This window comes from Papio anubis, chromosome 3, assembly GCF_008728515.1.
Source record: "Papio anubis isolate 15944 chromosome 3, Panubis1.0, whole genome shotgun sequence".
In the NCBI taxonomy this organism is placed as follows: domain Eukaryota; kingdom Metazoa; phylum Chordata; class Mammalia; order Primates; family Cercopithecidae; genus Papio; species Papio anubis.
The window spans coordinates 16,994,660-17,013,110 of NC_044978.1; the positions used below are offsets into that span (position 1 = coordinate 16,994,660).

The following is an 18,451-nucleotide window of genomic DNA, read 5'->3' on the forward strand; positions in this document are numbered from 1 at the left end:
AGCATAGCATTAGAGTGATGAGGTTCAGGACATGCCACTCCCAAATATGACACCTTGGCATGTGAGCAAACAGCAGAAGTAGAAAAGCCATCTCATTTTCCTGTTGATTTTTCCCTTGAAACGGGTCATAAGACCCTTATGGAAGAGGTGTTCTCCCTATATCCTGAGAAAGGAATATCCTTATCTCCGAAGACTCAGAGACTTCGGGAATAATCTGAACAAACAGGCCTTGATAAGTCCTGTTTATTAACTCTCTCTGCCCCCACCCTGGTGAGATTACTAGAATTAGATGACACCCTTAGTTTAATCATACATCTTCATGACTATCCATCACTTCATCAAATCTAAGCATAAAAATACACATTTACCAATTTGGGAGGGGCCTTCATTTCCTTATTAAGAATTTCATGTCATGTAAAACACATATTAAATTTGTATGCTTTTCTTCTGTTAATCTGAATTTTGTTATAGAGGGCTTAATCACAAACCTAGTGATGAGACAGAAAAATGTTTCTTTGCTCCCATAGGGAACAAAGAAAAATCTTTGCAATGGATACCACTGGAACTGATTGGGGTCCGAAAGTATTCCCACACATACATACTCATTTTCTAAAACAAGTGCCACTGCAACTTGGTGGGGCATGGATAATCTTCTCAATACATGTTACTGGATCAGTTAGATACATTTATGGAAAGGAATGAAACTTAATATCTACTTTATACCATACACAAAAATTATTTATGGATCATAATCCTAAGTGTAAAGGCAGAAAAAATAAAACTTCTTGATGAAATTATAAGACAATATCTTCATGATCTTTTGATTTTTTTTTCTTAAAAACAGACATTCTAAAGAATTAATAAAGACATAAAAGATGAATTAATTCACCTTTATTAAATTTAATACCTTCTATTTACCAAAAGACACTATGATAATAATGAAAAGTCAAAGACTGGGAGAAAATATTTGTAATAGACAAACCTAACAAAGGACTGGACTTCTGTCTAGAACTTATAGAGTACTTCTACAAATCAATGAGAAAAAAACAGACAATCCAATTAACAATGGTCAAAAGGGTTGAACAGACACATTACAACAGAGTAATTAAACATTCAGTATGCATATGAAAAGTTGTTCAATATCATTAGTCATTATGAAATGCAAATAAGAATGTGATGCTACCATCCACCCACCACAATGGCAGTTGTGATGCTGATGACCTTGTAGAGACTGGAACTCTCATACATTGCTGCTGGTAGTGTAAATTGACAAAGATCCTTTGCAAACTAACAGTATCTTGTAAGGTCAAACAAATGCCTACCATAGTACCTAGCAATATCACCCACCCCCTTTTTTTTTCTTTTGCTCCATATACAGACACGTATCTGGAAGAAATAATTACAACAAATACCATGTACAAAAATATTCATTATAGCTTTACTCAACACAAACATTTATCAATGAAATGGACAAGTACATTGTGGCATATTTATATATTTAATATTACAAATCAATAAAAATGACTGCTACCTGCAATACATGGATGACTCTCCATCTATTGGAGAGTCTGTGTGTCTGTGCATACTCAAAGACACAAGAGAGTATGATTCTATTTATTTGAAGGTAAAGAAAAAAGAAAATTAATTTACAATGGGAAAAGTCAAAATAGTTGTAACCTTTTAGAGGATGTTGTCTAAGAAAGTGGAAAGGAGATCTTTCTGGGGTGCTGAATATGTTCTATATCTTGTTCTAGATGGTGGTTACCATAGGTTTGTGTGTGTGTGTATATGTGTGTATATGTATATGTATATGTATATGTGTGTGTTCACTCATACATTCATACACACACATATACATATATAAACATACACACACTGTGTGTGTATGTACAATGTATATGTATGTACATACACATATACATATAAATTTATCAAGCTCAATAAAGATGTGTGCATTTTACTGTACATATGAAATTTCAAAACCACACAAACACATAGCAATCAAACCAATATGATACCATTACACATACACCAAAATAACTAAAATAAAGAAGATAGAAAATACTAAATTTTGAAGAAGGCAAGAAACAACTGAAACTGTCACATATTGAAGGTAGAAGTATAACTGAAAAACCAGTTTGGGAAACCATTTGGTAATTTACTGATTGAACATAAGCATAACTCATGACCAGTAGTGATACTTCAAAATATATCCTCAAGAGAAATGTTCATCAAATAATATATACAAAAAGCAGCACTACTATTGTAGTTATAAACTAGAAACAACCCAAAATATCCATCAGCAGTATAAAAATCAACTGTGGTATATCAATACACTGGAAGATTATAGATTAAGAAGAATAAATGAATTATAACTGTGCATAATGACGTAAATAAATATCACAAAAAATAGTTAACAAAAATTGCCAGACACTATGATTACTCACTGTGCAATTACATTTATAGAACATTGAAACCCAGACAAAACTAATCTATAAAGTAAGGTATCAGGATAATGGGAATTGTTGGAAGTTGGGGAGTCAGTGGCTAGTTGGGGACTTTAGGGAGACATCTGCTGTGCTGGTAATATTCTAGCAATATTCTGATTCTTGATCTGAATGATAGTTACATGAATACATTCACTTTGTGATAATTCACCAAACAAGGAATGCATGATTTGCATACTTTTATGTCTGTATTTATTCCTTAATAAAAAGTTTAGTTTAAAAATAGTAAGGTCTCCTGAGGTACCACATTCAATTTAAATTCTGTTACTGATTTTAGCTTGATTAATGCAACAGATGTGGCCTCATAATTAATTAAATCATAGTTGTAATCAAAGTCATTTGCTTATTGATTTATGTGATCATTTTGAAGGTATTTTATCTTCATTTGCCTTGACGTACAATTGTCAGAAACCTCAACTACTTCAGCTGAGGTAACTATTCCTTCCCATTTCTGTGTCAAAGACTCCCAATGAATGTGTAATGCATTAGCAGTAATTTTTTTTTTTTTTTTTAACAAAAGAATCTTTAGAAAACATTTAAAATAACCAAATTTAACTGTTGGGTAAAGGTGAGTTTCTATATATGTATGATTTTTTTTTCTAAGTAAGATCTATAGTATCATAAAATCAAATGCTGGAGGTTAGACTAGACAACAGAAATTATATAATTTAACCTTTGTAATCATGGAAATAAGGTGTCTGAGGCACACCAAGATAAGTAACATGCATGAGGTTTGTCATTCATCCATTCACTCACACATTCAAATTTTAAAAAATTTAATTCACAAAAAATGGAATATATTTATGGTGTATATAATGATGCTTTGAAATGTTTACACATAGTGAAATGGGTAAATCTAGCTAATTAACATATGCATTACCTCACATGTAGGTCATTTTTGTGTGGTGAGAACACTTAAAAGCTACTCTCAGCCATTTTCAAATATAATAATACATCGTTATTAGCTTTAGTGACCATGTTTTAAAGTAAATCTCTTGAACTTATTCCTCCAAACTGAAATTTTATATTCAATGATCACATCTCTCCCTGCCTCCCACCGCCCCTGGTAACTACCATTCTACTTTATACTTCTATAAATTTGACTTTTAAGATTCCACATATGAGTGAGATCATGCAGTATTTGTCTCTCTGCACCTGGCTTATTTCACATAACATAACGTCCTCCAGGCTTACGTATGTTGCAATGACAGGATTTCTTTCTTTTTTAAGGCTGAATCATACTCAATTGTGTATATATGTAATCACCATTTTTTTCATCCATTTATTTTTTGATAGACACTTAGGTTGATTCCATACCTTGGTTATTGCGAATAATGCTGAAATGAATATGGAAGTGCAGATATCTCTTTGACACATGAATTTCATTTCCTTTGAATATATACCCAGTATTGCAATTGCTGGATCATATGATAGTTCTTTTTTTAAAAAATTTTTTGAGGAAACTTCATACTGTTTTTCATAATGGCTGTACTAATTTACATTCCCATAAACAGTATTCAAGGGTCCCCTTTTCTTGACATCCTTGCCAGCACTTATTTTTTTGTCTTTTTCATAGTAACCATTCTAATAGATGTACGATGACATTCATTGTAGTTTTAATTTTCATTTCCCTGATGATTAGTGATGTTGAGCACTCTTTCATATACTTGTTGGCCTTTTGTATATCTTTTTTTGCAAAATGTTTATTCAGGTCTTCCGCCCATTTTTTCAATCAGGTTATTTGTTTTCTTGCTCTTTATAGAGCACCTATAAAGTCCTGGACACTTCCTCAGGAATTTGGATATATCAGGGAAGAAAATGAATAAAGATTCTGCACTAGAGCACTTAAATTTCTATTTTGGAAGACAGATAATAAAAGAATAAACATAAATATAACAAATAAGTAAATTTGATAATATGCTATGTAATGGTAAGTAATGTCATCAATAAAGAAAACGTCCAGGTTGAGGGTGGTGGGATAGGGTGGGCAGGACTTAGGAGGAGTAGCCAATTGTCAGTGAAGATGTATTGGTAAGATTCAGATTTAAACCAAGTCTTGATGGTGAAGGAGCGAGCCATGAAGTTAGCAGTTTACCTGGAAAAACGACAGAGTAGTAGCCAGAACGAAGGCTCTAAAGCAGGAGCATGACTGGTGTGTTTTAGGGTAGGAAGAGGTCAGTTTGGCTGAAGTGTAGTAAGCTAATGTGAGAAGTACAGGATTAGGTCAGAGCGTTATGGGGACAGGGAGTTGGACCCAGAACAGGCAGCGCCTTTTAATTCCTTGTAAGGACTTTCAAATTACTCCAAGTGAAATGTCAAGCCACTGAAGGGTTTTGAACAGAAGAGCAATATAGTCTGACTTATGTCTTAAAAGGATCATTTATGGCTTCTGTTTTGAGAACGGACTACAAAAAAGCAAGAGGAAGACCTGGGAAACTATTGCAGAAATCCAGGCAAAAGATGATGTTGACTTAGTTCATTGTGATTGCAGTGAAGAGAATGATAAAGGATCAGATTTTAAATATATTTTGCAGGTAGAGTGACATGACTTTCTAGTGGATTGTATGTGAGCAGTTAGAGAAGAGAGGGTGAAGGAGGAGTCTAAGGTTTTTGACCAGAATCACGAAAGGACGGTAAAATGGAGTCCTTTTAAGACAGAGATGGCTGTGGGGAGAGCGGATTTCCAGGATAAAATTCTAGAGAGATGTTAAAGCTATCATATATATGAATCTGAATTTGGGGAGGAAGGTCTGAGTTGGCAGTATAAAATTTGGAATTGCCATATATTATTGCCTAAATTGTCTTTCCCAAATTCATATATTGAAGTGGAGAAACTCCCAGTTCCTCAGAATATGACTACCTTTGGAGACAGGGCCTTTAAAAAGGTGTTCAGATTAAAATGAGGTCTTTAGGGAGGATCTTAAACCAATCTGATTTGTTCTTTGAAGACGAGGAAATTTGGACACATAGAGCAACATTAAGGGTGAAGACACATGGAGAAAAGACCATTTGAGGTCACAGCGAGAAGCTGACCTCTGCAAGCTATGGAGAGTGGTCTCAGGAGAAACCAGCTCTGTTGACCCCTTGATGTGGGTCTTCTAGCCTTAAGAACTTTGAGAAATAAATTTCTCTTTTTAAAGACATCTAGTCTATGGTATTTTTTTATGGCAGCCCAAGCAAACTAATACACAATATAAATGGCATTTAAAGGTATGAGATTAAATGAGATCATCAGAATGAGTAAAACCTGGGATACTTCAACATCCAAAGGCTTGAATGAGAAAAAGGTGTGGAGGCAGAACATCGGTCAAACAGAAGAAACACACAGAATGTTTCCTTTGGTGGTAAGGGAACACACTGTGACATGCGGGAGGGAATGTTCAGCTGTGATGAGTACCACTGCTAGGTGAAGCAAAAAGAGTACTCAGAACTAACTGTGAGTTTGTAATGTAATGGTTTTTGATGACTTTTAGAAGATCAGTTTCAGTGAACAGTAGAAGCAAATATCTGAGTGAAGTAGATTCGAGTGACTAGAAGGAGAGGAATTGGGGACAGTAACCATTGAAAACAATTTTTGAAGAGTTTTGCTATAAAGAGGAGCAAAGTAATGGGGTGGTAACATGTGGGAAAAGTGGAATGAAAGATTTTTTTTAAAAAAAGACAGGAATAATAAAATGTAAGCTGATGGCATGATTCAATATAGAGAAAACTTTGTTGATGCAAAAGTGAGAGAAACTGCTGAAGCAATGTGCTTGAGTAGATGAAAAAGGATAAGCTTTTATACACGGTATTAAAACATAGAAATTTCACCTATGGTAACAGTGGGAGCCAGTGTGAGTGCAGATGCCAGCAAGTGGATATTATGGTGGGAGTTGGCTAAAGGTTTGATTAGGTTGCTTCATATTTTTCTCAGAAAATATGAAGCAAGGTCATCAGCTGAGAGGGGAAATGGATAAGGAGGTGTTAGGAGCCGGAGGAGAGAGAAAAAGGTGTGAAGAGTTGTAAAGTAATAATGAACTAGAAATACATAGTATAATTACCTGACAATATTAGGGATTCTCTTGGGGTAATGAACATTATTTTAAAAGAAATCAGTTAATTTGCTTATGTGTTTTCTTATCAGCAAATCTCAAGTCCATAGTTGTAGGAAAAGAGTAGGCAAAGAGTAGGTGAAGAGCTGTGGTTTTAACAGGAAATACAGTGATACAAGTGAAGAGAAAATGAGTTGAGGATATAGGCAAGGGGGTAATTATAATGATGGAGAACTGAACTTAAGCTATGCATAGAGGGAAGTGAGAAAACCAAAATGCCGACGATAGAGTAACATCGGAAAGATCAATGGAATGGAGTCCCCGTAGGGCTGAGAGTTTTGGATCACCATTTAGCAAATGTTACATCATAATTGTTACAGGCAAGAATCATTGATGAATGCTAAACTTAGTTGACAAAATATGATGAGAAATGGAATATTTATAGTCTCCCTCCCTACCAGATACATATTAGTTACACAGAGAAAACTAACTTTGCAGTGGAGAAATCTGCATGTAACACCTTGACCAAATGATCAAAGTTAATATGAGCAATAATGGGACAAACCAACATCATGTAGCACGTAATATGATGCACTGAGAAGGGTGCGCCACTTCTGTGGTATTATTTTGAAAAATGCACAGCTTGATTTAATCACGAGGAAATAATGACAAACCCAACTGAAGGACATTTGACAAAATAAATGGTCAGTACTCTTCAAAAGTGCTAAGTTCATAAAAGTCAAAGAAAAAATGAAGAACTGTGCCAAATTAGAGACAAGATGACAATTAAATTAATTGTAGAATCCTAGATTAAATTCCATACTAAAAAATGAAAATATTAGTGAGACAACTCATGAAATTTGAATAAGGTTTAGGGTTGTCAATGGTATTGCATCAATCTTAATCTCCTAGCTTTCATAACTATACTTTGATAATTATACTGGCTTTATAGGATGTTAACATTTAAGGAAGCTGAGTGAAGACAACATGGGAACTGTTTTTACTATTTCTGCAACTTTTTATGAGTCTGAAATTGTTTTAAAATGAGAAGCTAAAAACTAAAATGTGCCATTGAGATATCAGAGAGAGTGGAGAGAAAACGCAGGAGGTGGTGGTAAGAGAGTGGGATGCATGCAGTCGCGGGGTGTCCATGGAACTAATGAGGCTTGAATTCTAGCTCCCCTCCCCCACCCCACTTCCTTACAGGAGCTTATTTCTTGGGAGGGGCTTTAGTAATATGTTCACAGGGATACGTGCTTTTGCCATATTTATAGAAGTAAACTATTTTGACCACAACCAGTTAAGATCACTCTCTGCCAATCTAGCCTCTTGTATGCAATAGTTGTCCACTTGTTGGATGGCAATGGAGAGAGGCCATAGGCATTTTTGAGATCTTACAAAGTCATGTCAAGGATACACTGAGTTTACTTTTTGTGATGTGATTTGTGTGCATGTGTGTGTGGTTTTCAGTCACTTCTGTGAATAGTGAAGCTATTGCAACAATGATTATGGGAGACAAGAGCCACAGCTTGGAAAATGAAGGAAAGCCAGTTATATTAAAGCAAGAAAGTGAAGAGAATATTCATAGTCTAATTTTAGGATAGAAGGCATTCTTCTGATTATGGTTCCTGAGGGACACGATAGAAAAGGTTTAGGAATCAGGGATGGGTAATAAAAGAGGACAAAAATCAAGTATGCATAGGGTCCAACAGGAGATTAAAGCATGGGAATTTCAGGTGACTTGAGAGTCCTTGTGGTGATTAATGAAAATACAGTCAAGGTTACAAGTAGATTATTTCCAGTGGATTTCAGAAGTGTTGTTAGTGACAGAGCCAGATTAGAACTTAAGAACTGTAACTACCCAGTAAGTTATTTGCTTCTTGATTTATCATTGAGGTTAATGTTTATATAATTCATGGGAATATTCAATTATATTAAATGATTTTATTGTTTTGCCACACTTTGTAGAATTTATTGTGTTGTTTGTAATTTGACAGGCAGTCTTATTGAATACTTGGGAAAATGAATACTTACGCTTTCAATAATAAACTTGAAATTGCTTAAGGATAATCAACGTGATTAATATTTTTGACTAGTGGCACAGTTATATTCATGTTAATGAAAGGTAAATACAGCAATTCCATCTGATTTCACAAATCAATTTTATTTCATAAATCTTAAAATGTTCCATGACAGGAATGGCTGAAACCTCCAGCTTATTGATTTTCTATTCCTGTCTAAAGCATTGTACAATCATTTAGAACTGTGTTAGCTTGACAGATAATGCCTTAAATAAATTTTAGTATAAATTTTACAGTTTCTAAACATTGGAATTGTGTGATTCTGATTCTGATTTGGTATTATTTTATTATTCTAAACGAAGTTTCATTTTTTATCCTTACCCAAATTTATCTTTAAGTCCACAAGTTATCACTTAGTAATACGTAATAATCTATATATTTCTAAATTAAGTAATTGATTAATGAGTTAGCAATTAATATAAAGAATGATGAGTCTTTTTAATACCATTTTAGTTTGGCTGTTTACCCAGTTTTTGGTATTAGAAACTAATGATTGTTTGGTAATATGTTTTACTGTTCAAGTACCCTTGACAAATCATAGAAAATTAGACTCATTGTACAAATTTCTTCCCATATATGTAAAGTGTAGCAGAGTTGAAAAAAATCAAACTATTAAAGTCACTATTAGGAAGAAGAAAAATCCCTTATGTTCTTTAATATCTGTCAGGATAAATAGAAGCTGTGTTTTATTCCACCCCCAGCAAAGTCTAATTAGATGAGCGCGTTTTTTACCTGGAGTCTTTGATTAAGAAGCATATTAGTTTCTTATTGCTTCTGTTACAAATTACCACACTTAGTGACTTAAAGCAACACACATTTATTCTGGAGGTCAGAAATCCAAAATGGGCAAGCAGGGCTGCACTCCTTTTGAAGGCTGTGGGTAAGAATCCGTTTTCTTACTTTTTTCCAGCTCTAGAGACTGCCTGTATGTCTTGTCTTGTGGCCCCATTTCACTCCGACCTCTGTTTCCATTATCCATGGCTTTCTCTGTCCTGACCCTCCTTCCTCTGCTTGTAAGGACTCTTGTGAGTACATTGGGCTTGCCCAAGTAGTGTAGAGGAATCCTCTCATCTGAAGATCCTTAACTAAATCACACCTGTAAAGTCCCTTTTGCCATGTAAGGAAACATTCGAAGGTCCAGGAATTAGGACACGGACATCTTTGGGACACCAGTATTCAGTCTACTCCAAGCTTTAAGAAATGTTTATTTTCAGTTATTTACAGTATAAAATGGTATGCAGTTATCAATAAGATAAACAATGACATGTCATTATTTGGATTTTCCTCTCTGATATCAGACTAGTGACCATTATCTTAGTCACTTCCAACAATACGGTAATTTCTATAATAGTGAATCAGATTTTTGGTTAAAATAATATCATAAAGTTCTACGGTAGAGCAAATGATTGGGTCATGAGATTACATATGATTCCAGGACTCCTTGGTCCTTAGGGACTCTATACCATGAAAAGTATCCTGTACTGAGTCAGTGTTATACTCAATGAAGACACTGCTTGAAAGGTGGACTGAAAATTTATTTCAAGGAATCTGAAATCCATAGCTTTTATAGAAATGTTGTCATTAGAACTATAGGTTTATCATATGTACCAAATAATTATCTAATCATATGGTTTAGTGGATGAAGCCAAATGTGGCACTAAGAAGAAACAAATGGATAATTTAAGTTCAATGTGCATCTGAAGTATGATATGCTACCAAAAATAGTTATTGGATATAAAGCTTGATCAAAAATAATATTGTCAACATCAAGAAAAATAATTCTGGCAAACTTGGACCTGATCATCCACAATCTACAATACTTCATTTGTTTCTAAGTGCTATGTTTTACAAGGAATGTTTAAAAATAGGGGAACATTTGAGAAGAAAGGTCACTGAAAAATAATTGAGCCATATGAATAATCTAAATAGGAAATTATCAAATAAGTATATTTGTGAGGAAGGTATGATAGCTCTTTTCAAATATTCAAAATTTGAAAAGGTGTGGTTAAGGAGAAAAAGCAGATTAATGGGTCAAATTCAGGAGGAGATTGATCTTGCCTTGATAAAAAACCCAAAACTAAAGCTGAGACTTGTCTTTAGATTGATATGAGTTTGAATTGTAATAATTCCTACCTTCGAATTCCTTCAAGTTACCTTCAAGTTCCAGAAATTTAGCCTGAGACAGTTCAAAATACATCTTATTTGAATTAAATTTGAAATAAACAGGTTGCACTATATTTGAAAAATATCCAAAACATTGATGCCTGTAGCAACAGATTTATATAACGTTCATCAAGTAGATACTTAACTTAAACATCCAAGATATTTCTTTAAGATAGGCAGGTAAATAATAGGTTAGGAATAAAAAGTTTAGTTATATTCTGAACTGTGATACTGATTTCTTAGTGCTTCATGATTACTGAAGAGGACATTTTACAAGCCATGCAAAATTACAATTGTGACTTTGAGTAGTTTGCAGTCCTCAATTACGACATAGGTGTTTATATTCCTCTTGTAAAAACTAAACTGATGTAAGCCATCAAATCTGTCATCTATTCATTAATAACATCTATGGGTAAGTTGGTTCTTTGAATATAATACAGCTGATGCTCTGAGATTTTCTTTTAGTGCCTTTTGTATATATATCTGTTATTGCATTGTATTAGAATACCTTGTTTAGATTTCTGTTTTATTGACTACATGATTAATTATGGGAAGGCAGAAATATACCTTACTCTTCTCTTTGTCCACATTTCCTCATCTAATTCTTGGTACAAAACAGGATTCAATAAATGTTGATTAAGCTGTAGTTAAAAAGTTTATTAAACATAGATAAATTTGTGGTTGGCTTTATTTAGATTAGGTACTGTCATAACAGACAATATGGAAACTTTCCCTTATGAATGAGTGTTCAAAGATTTTCCACTCTTTGCTACTATAATTTCATTCTTTCATGTCAGAGATCAAAAGTCGAAGTGCCAGGCTAAGAAATAAGAAGAAATGAAAACTGGGCTAGACCAAGGAGTACATACACTGCCCCACCAGGAAGGTCCCAGAGCTGCTTAGCTCCAGCCAACTATTGCCATGAGGGACAGTGCAACCACATGTTCCAGGTTTTCAGGTGAAGATGAAAATCTGGATTTTTATATAAAAATTTTCAGTTTTAAAATTATTGGCTACTATGTGGACCATAAAGAAACATGTTGTTGAGCCATGTTTCACTTGCAGGCAGCCTGTTTGTCACCTCTGCTTTTAGGCCTTGAACACTCCTATAGGCTGGAGAGAAAACACTCCAGATGAGAAGCATAACATGAATAATTTATACCTCATAAATGATGTCCTCAATACAGAGAATAGACACTTCTTTTTGAGAAGGATGGGACATACTGGAAACAGATGGAGGTGAATATGGAATGTGGCGGTTAGTCATACTAGGGAAAGCTATGTTACACAAGTTATGAAGTTTAGGACTACATATTAGTCTGTTCCCAGAGACTGGGTAATTTATAAAGAAATGAGGTTTAATTGACTCACAGTTCCACATGTCTGCAGAGGCCTCACAATCATGCCAGAAGGTGAATAAGGAGCAAAGTCACATCTTATATGGCAGCAGGCAAGAGAGCTTGTGCAGGGGAACTACAAATTATAAAACCATCAGATCTCATGAAACTTCCTACCATGAGAACAGTATGGGGGAAACTGCCCTCATGATTCAATTATCTCTACCTGGCCCTGTCCTTGACACATGGGGATAATGACAATTCAAGGTGAGATTTGGGTGTGGACATAGCCAAACCGTATCATTGCACCCCTGGCCCCTCCCAGATCTCATGTCCTCACATTTCAAAACCAATCATGCCTTCCCAATAGATCCCCAAAGTCTTAACTCCTTTCAGCATTAACTCAAAGGTCCACAGTTTAAAGTCTCATCTGAGACAAGGCAAGTCCCTTCTGCCTATGAGCCTGTAAAATCAAAAGCAAGTTAGTTACTTCCTAGATACAATAGGGGTACAGGCATTGGGATAATACACCCATTCCAAATGGGAGAAATTGGCCAAAATGAAAGGGCTAACAGCTCTGTGCAACTCCAAAATCCAGTAGGGTAGTCAAATCTTAAAGCTCCTAAATGATTGTCTTTGACTCCATGTCTTACATCCAGGTTATGCTGATGCAAGAGGTGGGTTCCCATGGTCTTGGGCAGCTCTGTCCTGTGGCTTTGCAGGGTATAGCCCCCCTCTCAGCTGCTGGTGTTGAGTGTCTGTGGCTTTTCCAGGTGCACTTGGCAAGCTATTGGTGGATCTATCACTTTGGGGTCTAGAGGATGGTGGCCCTCTTTTCAGAGTTCTAGTAGGCAGTTCTTCCATGGGGACTCTGTGTGGGAGCTTCAACCCCACATTTCCCTTCCACACTGCCCTAGCAGAAGCTCTCCATGAGGGTCCTGCCCTTGCAGCAAACATCTGCGTGGACATCCAGACATTTCCATGCATCCTATTAAATCTAGGCAGAGGTTCCCAAACCTCAATTCTTGACTTCTGTGTACCAGCATACCGAACACCACGTGGAAGCCACCAAGGCTTGGGGCTTACAGTCTCTGAAGCAATGGCCTGAGCTGTATGTTGTCCCCTTTTAGCCATGTCTGGAGCTGAAGCAGCTGGGATGCAGGGCATCATGCCCTGAGGCTGCATGGAGCAGGGGTCCCTGGGCTCAGCCCATGGAACCATTTTTCCCCACTAGACCTTCAGGCATGTGATGGAAGGGGCTGCCATAAAGGTCTGTAACATGCTCTGGAGGCATTTTCCCCATTGTCTTGGTGATTAACATTTGGCTCCTCGTTACTATGCAAATTTCAGCAGCTGGCTTGAGTTTCTCCTCAGAAAATGGATTTTTCTTTTTTTATTGCATAGTCAGACTTCTATTCTCTGCTTCCTCTTGAATGTTTTGCCACTTAGAAATTTGTTCTGCCAGATACCCTAAATCATCTCTCTCAAGTTCAAAGTTCCACAGACCTCTAGGGAAGGGGCAAAATGCCACCAGTCTTTTTGCATAGCAAGAGTGACCTTTACTCCAGTACCCAGCAAATTCCTCATCTCCATCCTAGACAGCCTCAACTTGGATTTCTTGTCCATATCACTACCAGTATTTTCATCAAAGACATTCAAAAAGTCTTCAGGACGTTCCAAACTTTCCCACATGTTCCTGTCCTCTTCTGAGCCTCCAAACTGTTCCAACCTCTGCCTGTTACCCAGTTCCAAAATGCCTTCCACAATTTTGGCTGTCTTTGCAGAAGCACCCCACTCTATCATTAACAATTTACTGTATTAGTCTGTTCTCATGCTGCTAATAAATACATACCCGAGACTATGTAATTTATGAAGAAAAGTGGTTTAATTAACTCACAGTTCCCCATGGCTGGGGAGGCCTCACAATCATGCCAGAGGGCAAATGAGGAACAAAGTCACATCTTATATGGCGGCAGGCAAGAGAGCTTGTGCAGGCAAGAGAGCTTGTGCAGGGGAACTCCCATTTATAAAACCATCAGGTTTCATGAGACTTATTCACTACCACGTATTCACCATATATTTCTGGGTACTGAAAATATTTAAAACATTGATACAGACTTTCAGTGTTAAGTCCGTTATGAATTATGGCTTCAGATATGTTTGGTTTTATCAGTGTGATATTTTTGAAACTTTTCAGTATTTTATAAAAGATGTACCTCTTTCTTAAATTTTCCTATCCCTTCTATATTCAGACACATTCATTACTTGTATGGCAAAATAACAAAAACAGATCCCACTGGAGGTAATCTTGAAAGCAGATCACACTAGTTTTGCCTCACAAAAACATCATTGTCCACACATGAGTTTTACAAGAATAATCTTCCTGAAATTTTACTCTGATGATTGAAATGGTTGAATACAAGAACTGTTTGTTCTTAGCAGGTTGAATAGAACCATGAGATTGAGTGAAGAAAAGAAAGTAGTTAAACAATTATATTATTAGTCAGAAAAACATTAACAACTGATATTATTGGAATGAAAATTTGGTCTTTTTGCAGAATTTCAAACATCAAAAAATTACTGGCCAGGTGCAGTGACTCACGCTTGTAATCCTAACACTTTGGGAGGCTGAGGTGGGTGGACTGCCTGAGCTCAGGAGTTTGAGACCAGCCTGGGCAACAGGATGAAACCTCATCTCTGCTAAAATACAAAAAATTAGCCAGGCATGGTGGTGTGTGCCTGTAGTCCCAGCTACTCGGGAGGCTGAGGCAGGAGAATTGCTAGAACCCGGGAGATGGAGGAGGCTTTAGTGAGCCGAGATCGTGCCACTGCACTCCAGCCTAGGTGACAGGGCGAGACTCCATTCCCAAAAACAACAACAACAACAACAACAATAACAACAAAAATTACTACATATTAAAAAAAGTTTTTTTTTTTTTAAAAAAAACCCTGTGTTTTGTTGCAATCAGTACTTGTTAAATGTCTGAAGAATTTTATGTTTTTCATTGGTTGATGTTTCATTTACATAATGACTCTATGCAATTGTCAATTACATTTTTCATACAGGTTATATATATTGCATCTCTACATATTATTGTAACCACTACTTGTTAGTTTTCTAAAGAATTTTGTTTTCTGTCGGTCAATTTGTTTTAGATACCTACTCAAACATCAGTTATATTTTCCATGCAGTATACACATATGTGTTTAACATATATACATTTCTACAAAGCTATCTGGTTTTTATATAATTAGAGGGAACCAGAAAGATAGGTTCCTTCTAATTATATAAAAACAAGATAGCTTTGTGGAAATGCATACACACACACACACACACACACACACACACACACACATATACACATATATATGTTGAGTTGGAGGAATAAAGGAAAAGTAATTAAAGAAAATATTTTTCAGAATGCAGCTACATGAAAGCATAAAAGTAAACTGAAAAAAGAAAAGATGAGGATTGGATAGCTGTCTTAAATACAGATTGCCATGGAGATAATGGCTATTTCACAGGCTCAGAGATAGAACTCTTGAGCAGCAGATTTTCTCCCTCCACTTTCTGCGGCGGTGTGATTGGCAGAGATGCAGATGCGTTATCAGCTTGCTGATACTGCCCTGGAGCGACTGATGGAGATAATTATGATTTCTAGTAAGAAAATTTCCCTAGAGATGATTTGTTATGTAAAGATAAAATGTATGTTAATGTCCTTCCACACCATGACCTTGGTTTTGAATTTTAGATTTCTTAGGTATTTCACTGGAAAACTCCAGTCTTACCTGGGTTTGGTTCTTTGACCTCAGATCCAAGGTTTTACTTTTTGCTTTGGTTTATTGAGTCTTTTTAGGTATGTAATGGTTATGTTTTCTCTTTTTAGATGTGCTGACAACCTGCAGAAGACTGACAGTAAGGAAAGTGGTTTGAGAAAAAGTGAGGATATTTGCAGATTAAAAAAGCAAAACAACTTCCTATTTGGGGGAAAATCTCTGTGGTGAAAAAAATTGTCTCAGGAGGATTTCCCAACATCATAATCTTCCTGAACACTGAATTCTTTAGTTAACTACAGAAATCATGTTTTATGTAAATATAAGATGGGCAGGGAAGGAAAGTTCTTACAATATATTGCTAATAAAAATCCCTGAGGGAGTAATTTTAAATGATTTCTTAATGTGACAAGCAGATTTTTAATGATTTTCTCATCTTGAATCCATAAAACACAAGTCCTAAAGTATCATAATAAATACAACCTGAGCTAAAATTTGATTTCCCAGGTGCAATGTGGAATGTTCTACATCAGCATCGGAATTCCCATTGCTCAGGTTTCATTTCTATCTATACCTATGGGGATCATAAACAATCTTTTAATTGAAGTGATAATCCATAATAGCATTGATGGTTGGTGAATAAGCAGCAGAAACTGTAGTGTGAAAATGCTTCAAGTTTAATAGTGGTAACTGTTGAATTTTAAATTTTGTACTTTTTATCATAGACAAAAATGTAATTAGAAATTTTAATTAAATGAAAAGTTAATAAAAGTTGCTTGTCACATAGAGGGTAAAGACTCTAAATACATTTTAATATTGCTTTTCACCAAAAGAGTATTAATAATTAATAATTTCATAATCTCATACCTAGATTCAATTCAGATACTCACATTAGAAAGTCTGCATTTTTAAAGAATTATAAGACTAACAAAATCTGTTCTTTTTAATGACATAAAATGCTTGTCCATAAATAATAGATTTATTATTTTAGGAACCTTCAAAAATCCTTCAAATTTGACTCTTGTAAAAGAGTAAATGAGTTATTTTCTTCCGTGTACTGAATAATTTGTTTCTCTTGATGAATCACAAATTAAAACAGAACAAAACACACAGACACATATGACACACAGAGACATACACAAAGGCATACACAAGACACAGATAGACAAACACAGCTTTACTAACAGCATTGTTATACATAAAAGTGATTTTTTGGAAGAGTGGATGTCTTTGTGTGTTTAGATAAGGATTTGATAAATCAAGAAGGTTGTGACTCCCAGAGTGTAAATGAGAAACTTTGTGGCATACACGAGGTCAGGGGAAAATTATCGTGTGCACTCCAGGTCAGTAACAACAAAAAAGTGGATTACAAAGTAGGTATTTTTTTTTAATGAAGGATCATGAAAATCTCTTAATATTCATCAAAAATTGCCCAGAAAGGTTACATTTTCTTCTTAGGAAAATATCAAAAGTTTACTTTGCTATGAAATCTTTGTTTTTAAGAAAGCCTTCTAGCACTAGCATTCCAAAAACTTCATTTTGGAAGTCACTATCTGCAACAAAGAACAATATTAATTGTGAGCCCTTGAATAATGGCATTCACAGAGAGACACTGACAATATGCATATTCAGAGATATACCGTCTCTGCTTGCCAGCACCTATGGGCACAAAGAAGCTGAAGTTTGGTTAAAGAAATGGCCAGGGCAAGGAGTGAAGTTTTTGTAATGATGGTTCCGAGATAATAGGCTGGTCTTGACTGCCTGAGCTCAAGTGATCTACCTACCTCAGCCTCCCAAAGTGCTGGGATTATAGGCATGAGCACCGTGCCCAGCCTACCTGCAGAAGAATTTAAATACTTGATAAAATATTTAACCCAAGGTTAAATATTTTGAAAAAAGAGACATCAGTGGGACTTGAGATGGTGACTGATTTATTTACATTCAGATGTATGCTTTCTCATTTCAAAAAAGATTTGAAGCAGTTTCTACAAACACTAATAGACAAAATGTTCACAGTAAAAGTGAATGGAAAATGTACATATAAAGGAATACTGATGTTGATTTGATTATAAAAATAAACCAACTAAGTAATCACAAGAAAGTGATTAAAAGGTCAAGGGTAGTAAAAGAGTCAACCAATATAAGAAATATATAGAGTGACGAGGGTGCATGAAAGCTTTTTTATGTCCCTGTAATGTAGCAGCATGTAGTGAGTATATTTTTCTTTATTTCATAGAGCACTGCACAATACTAAAAGCTCACAGAGGAGAACTGAAATTGAGACCCCGAAATACATACAAAGAATCAACGAAACCAAAAGTAGTTTTTTTTTTGAAAGGATAAACAAGATCAATATACTGCTAGCTAGATTGACAAAGAAAAAAGAATATCCAAATAAGCGCAATCAGGAATGACAAAGATGACATTACGACCAATCTTACAGAAATACAAAAAATTCTCAGAGACTATTATAGAGCTCATCTATGCACACGAAGTAGAAAATCTAGGGAAAATGGATAAACTCTTGGAAACACACAACCTCCCAAGATTGAAACAGG

At 35.5% G+C, this 18,451-nt stretch overlaps 1 protein-coding gene and 1 long non-coding RNA gene across 3 annotated transcripts in view; one reads left to right on the forward strand and one right to left on the reverse strand.

Annotated features, from left to right (window-relative positions):
* LOC103884776 overlaps positions 1–16,065 on the forward strand; it is a 36,558-nt gene extending 20,493 nt beyond the window's left edge. Inside the window, exon 3 of the long non-coding RNA XR_002521886.2 lies at positions 16,007–16,065. This is a non-coding gene — a long non-coding RNA (uncharacterized LOC103884776). The remainder of the gene's footprint in view (positions 1–16,006) is intronic.
* Positions 1–18,451, reverse strand: part of GALNTL6 (polypeptide N-acetylgalactosaminyltransferase like 6) — a 1,207,198-nt gene that overhangs the window by 389,644 nt on the left and 799,103 nt on the right. The window lies entirely within an intron of this gene.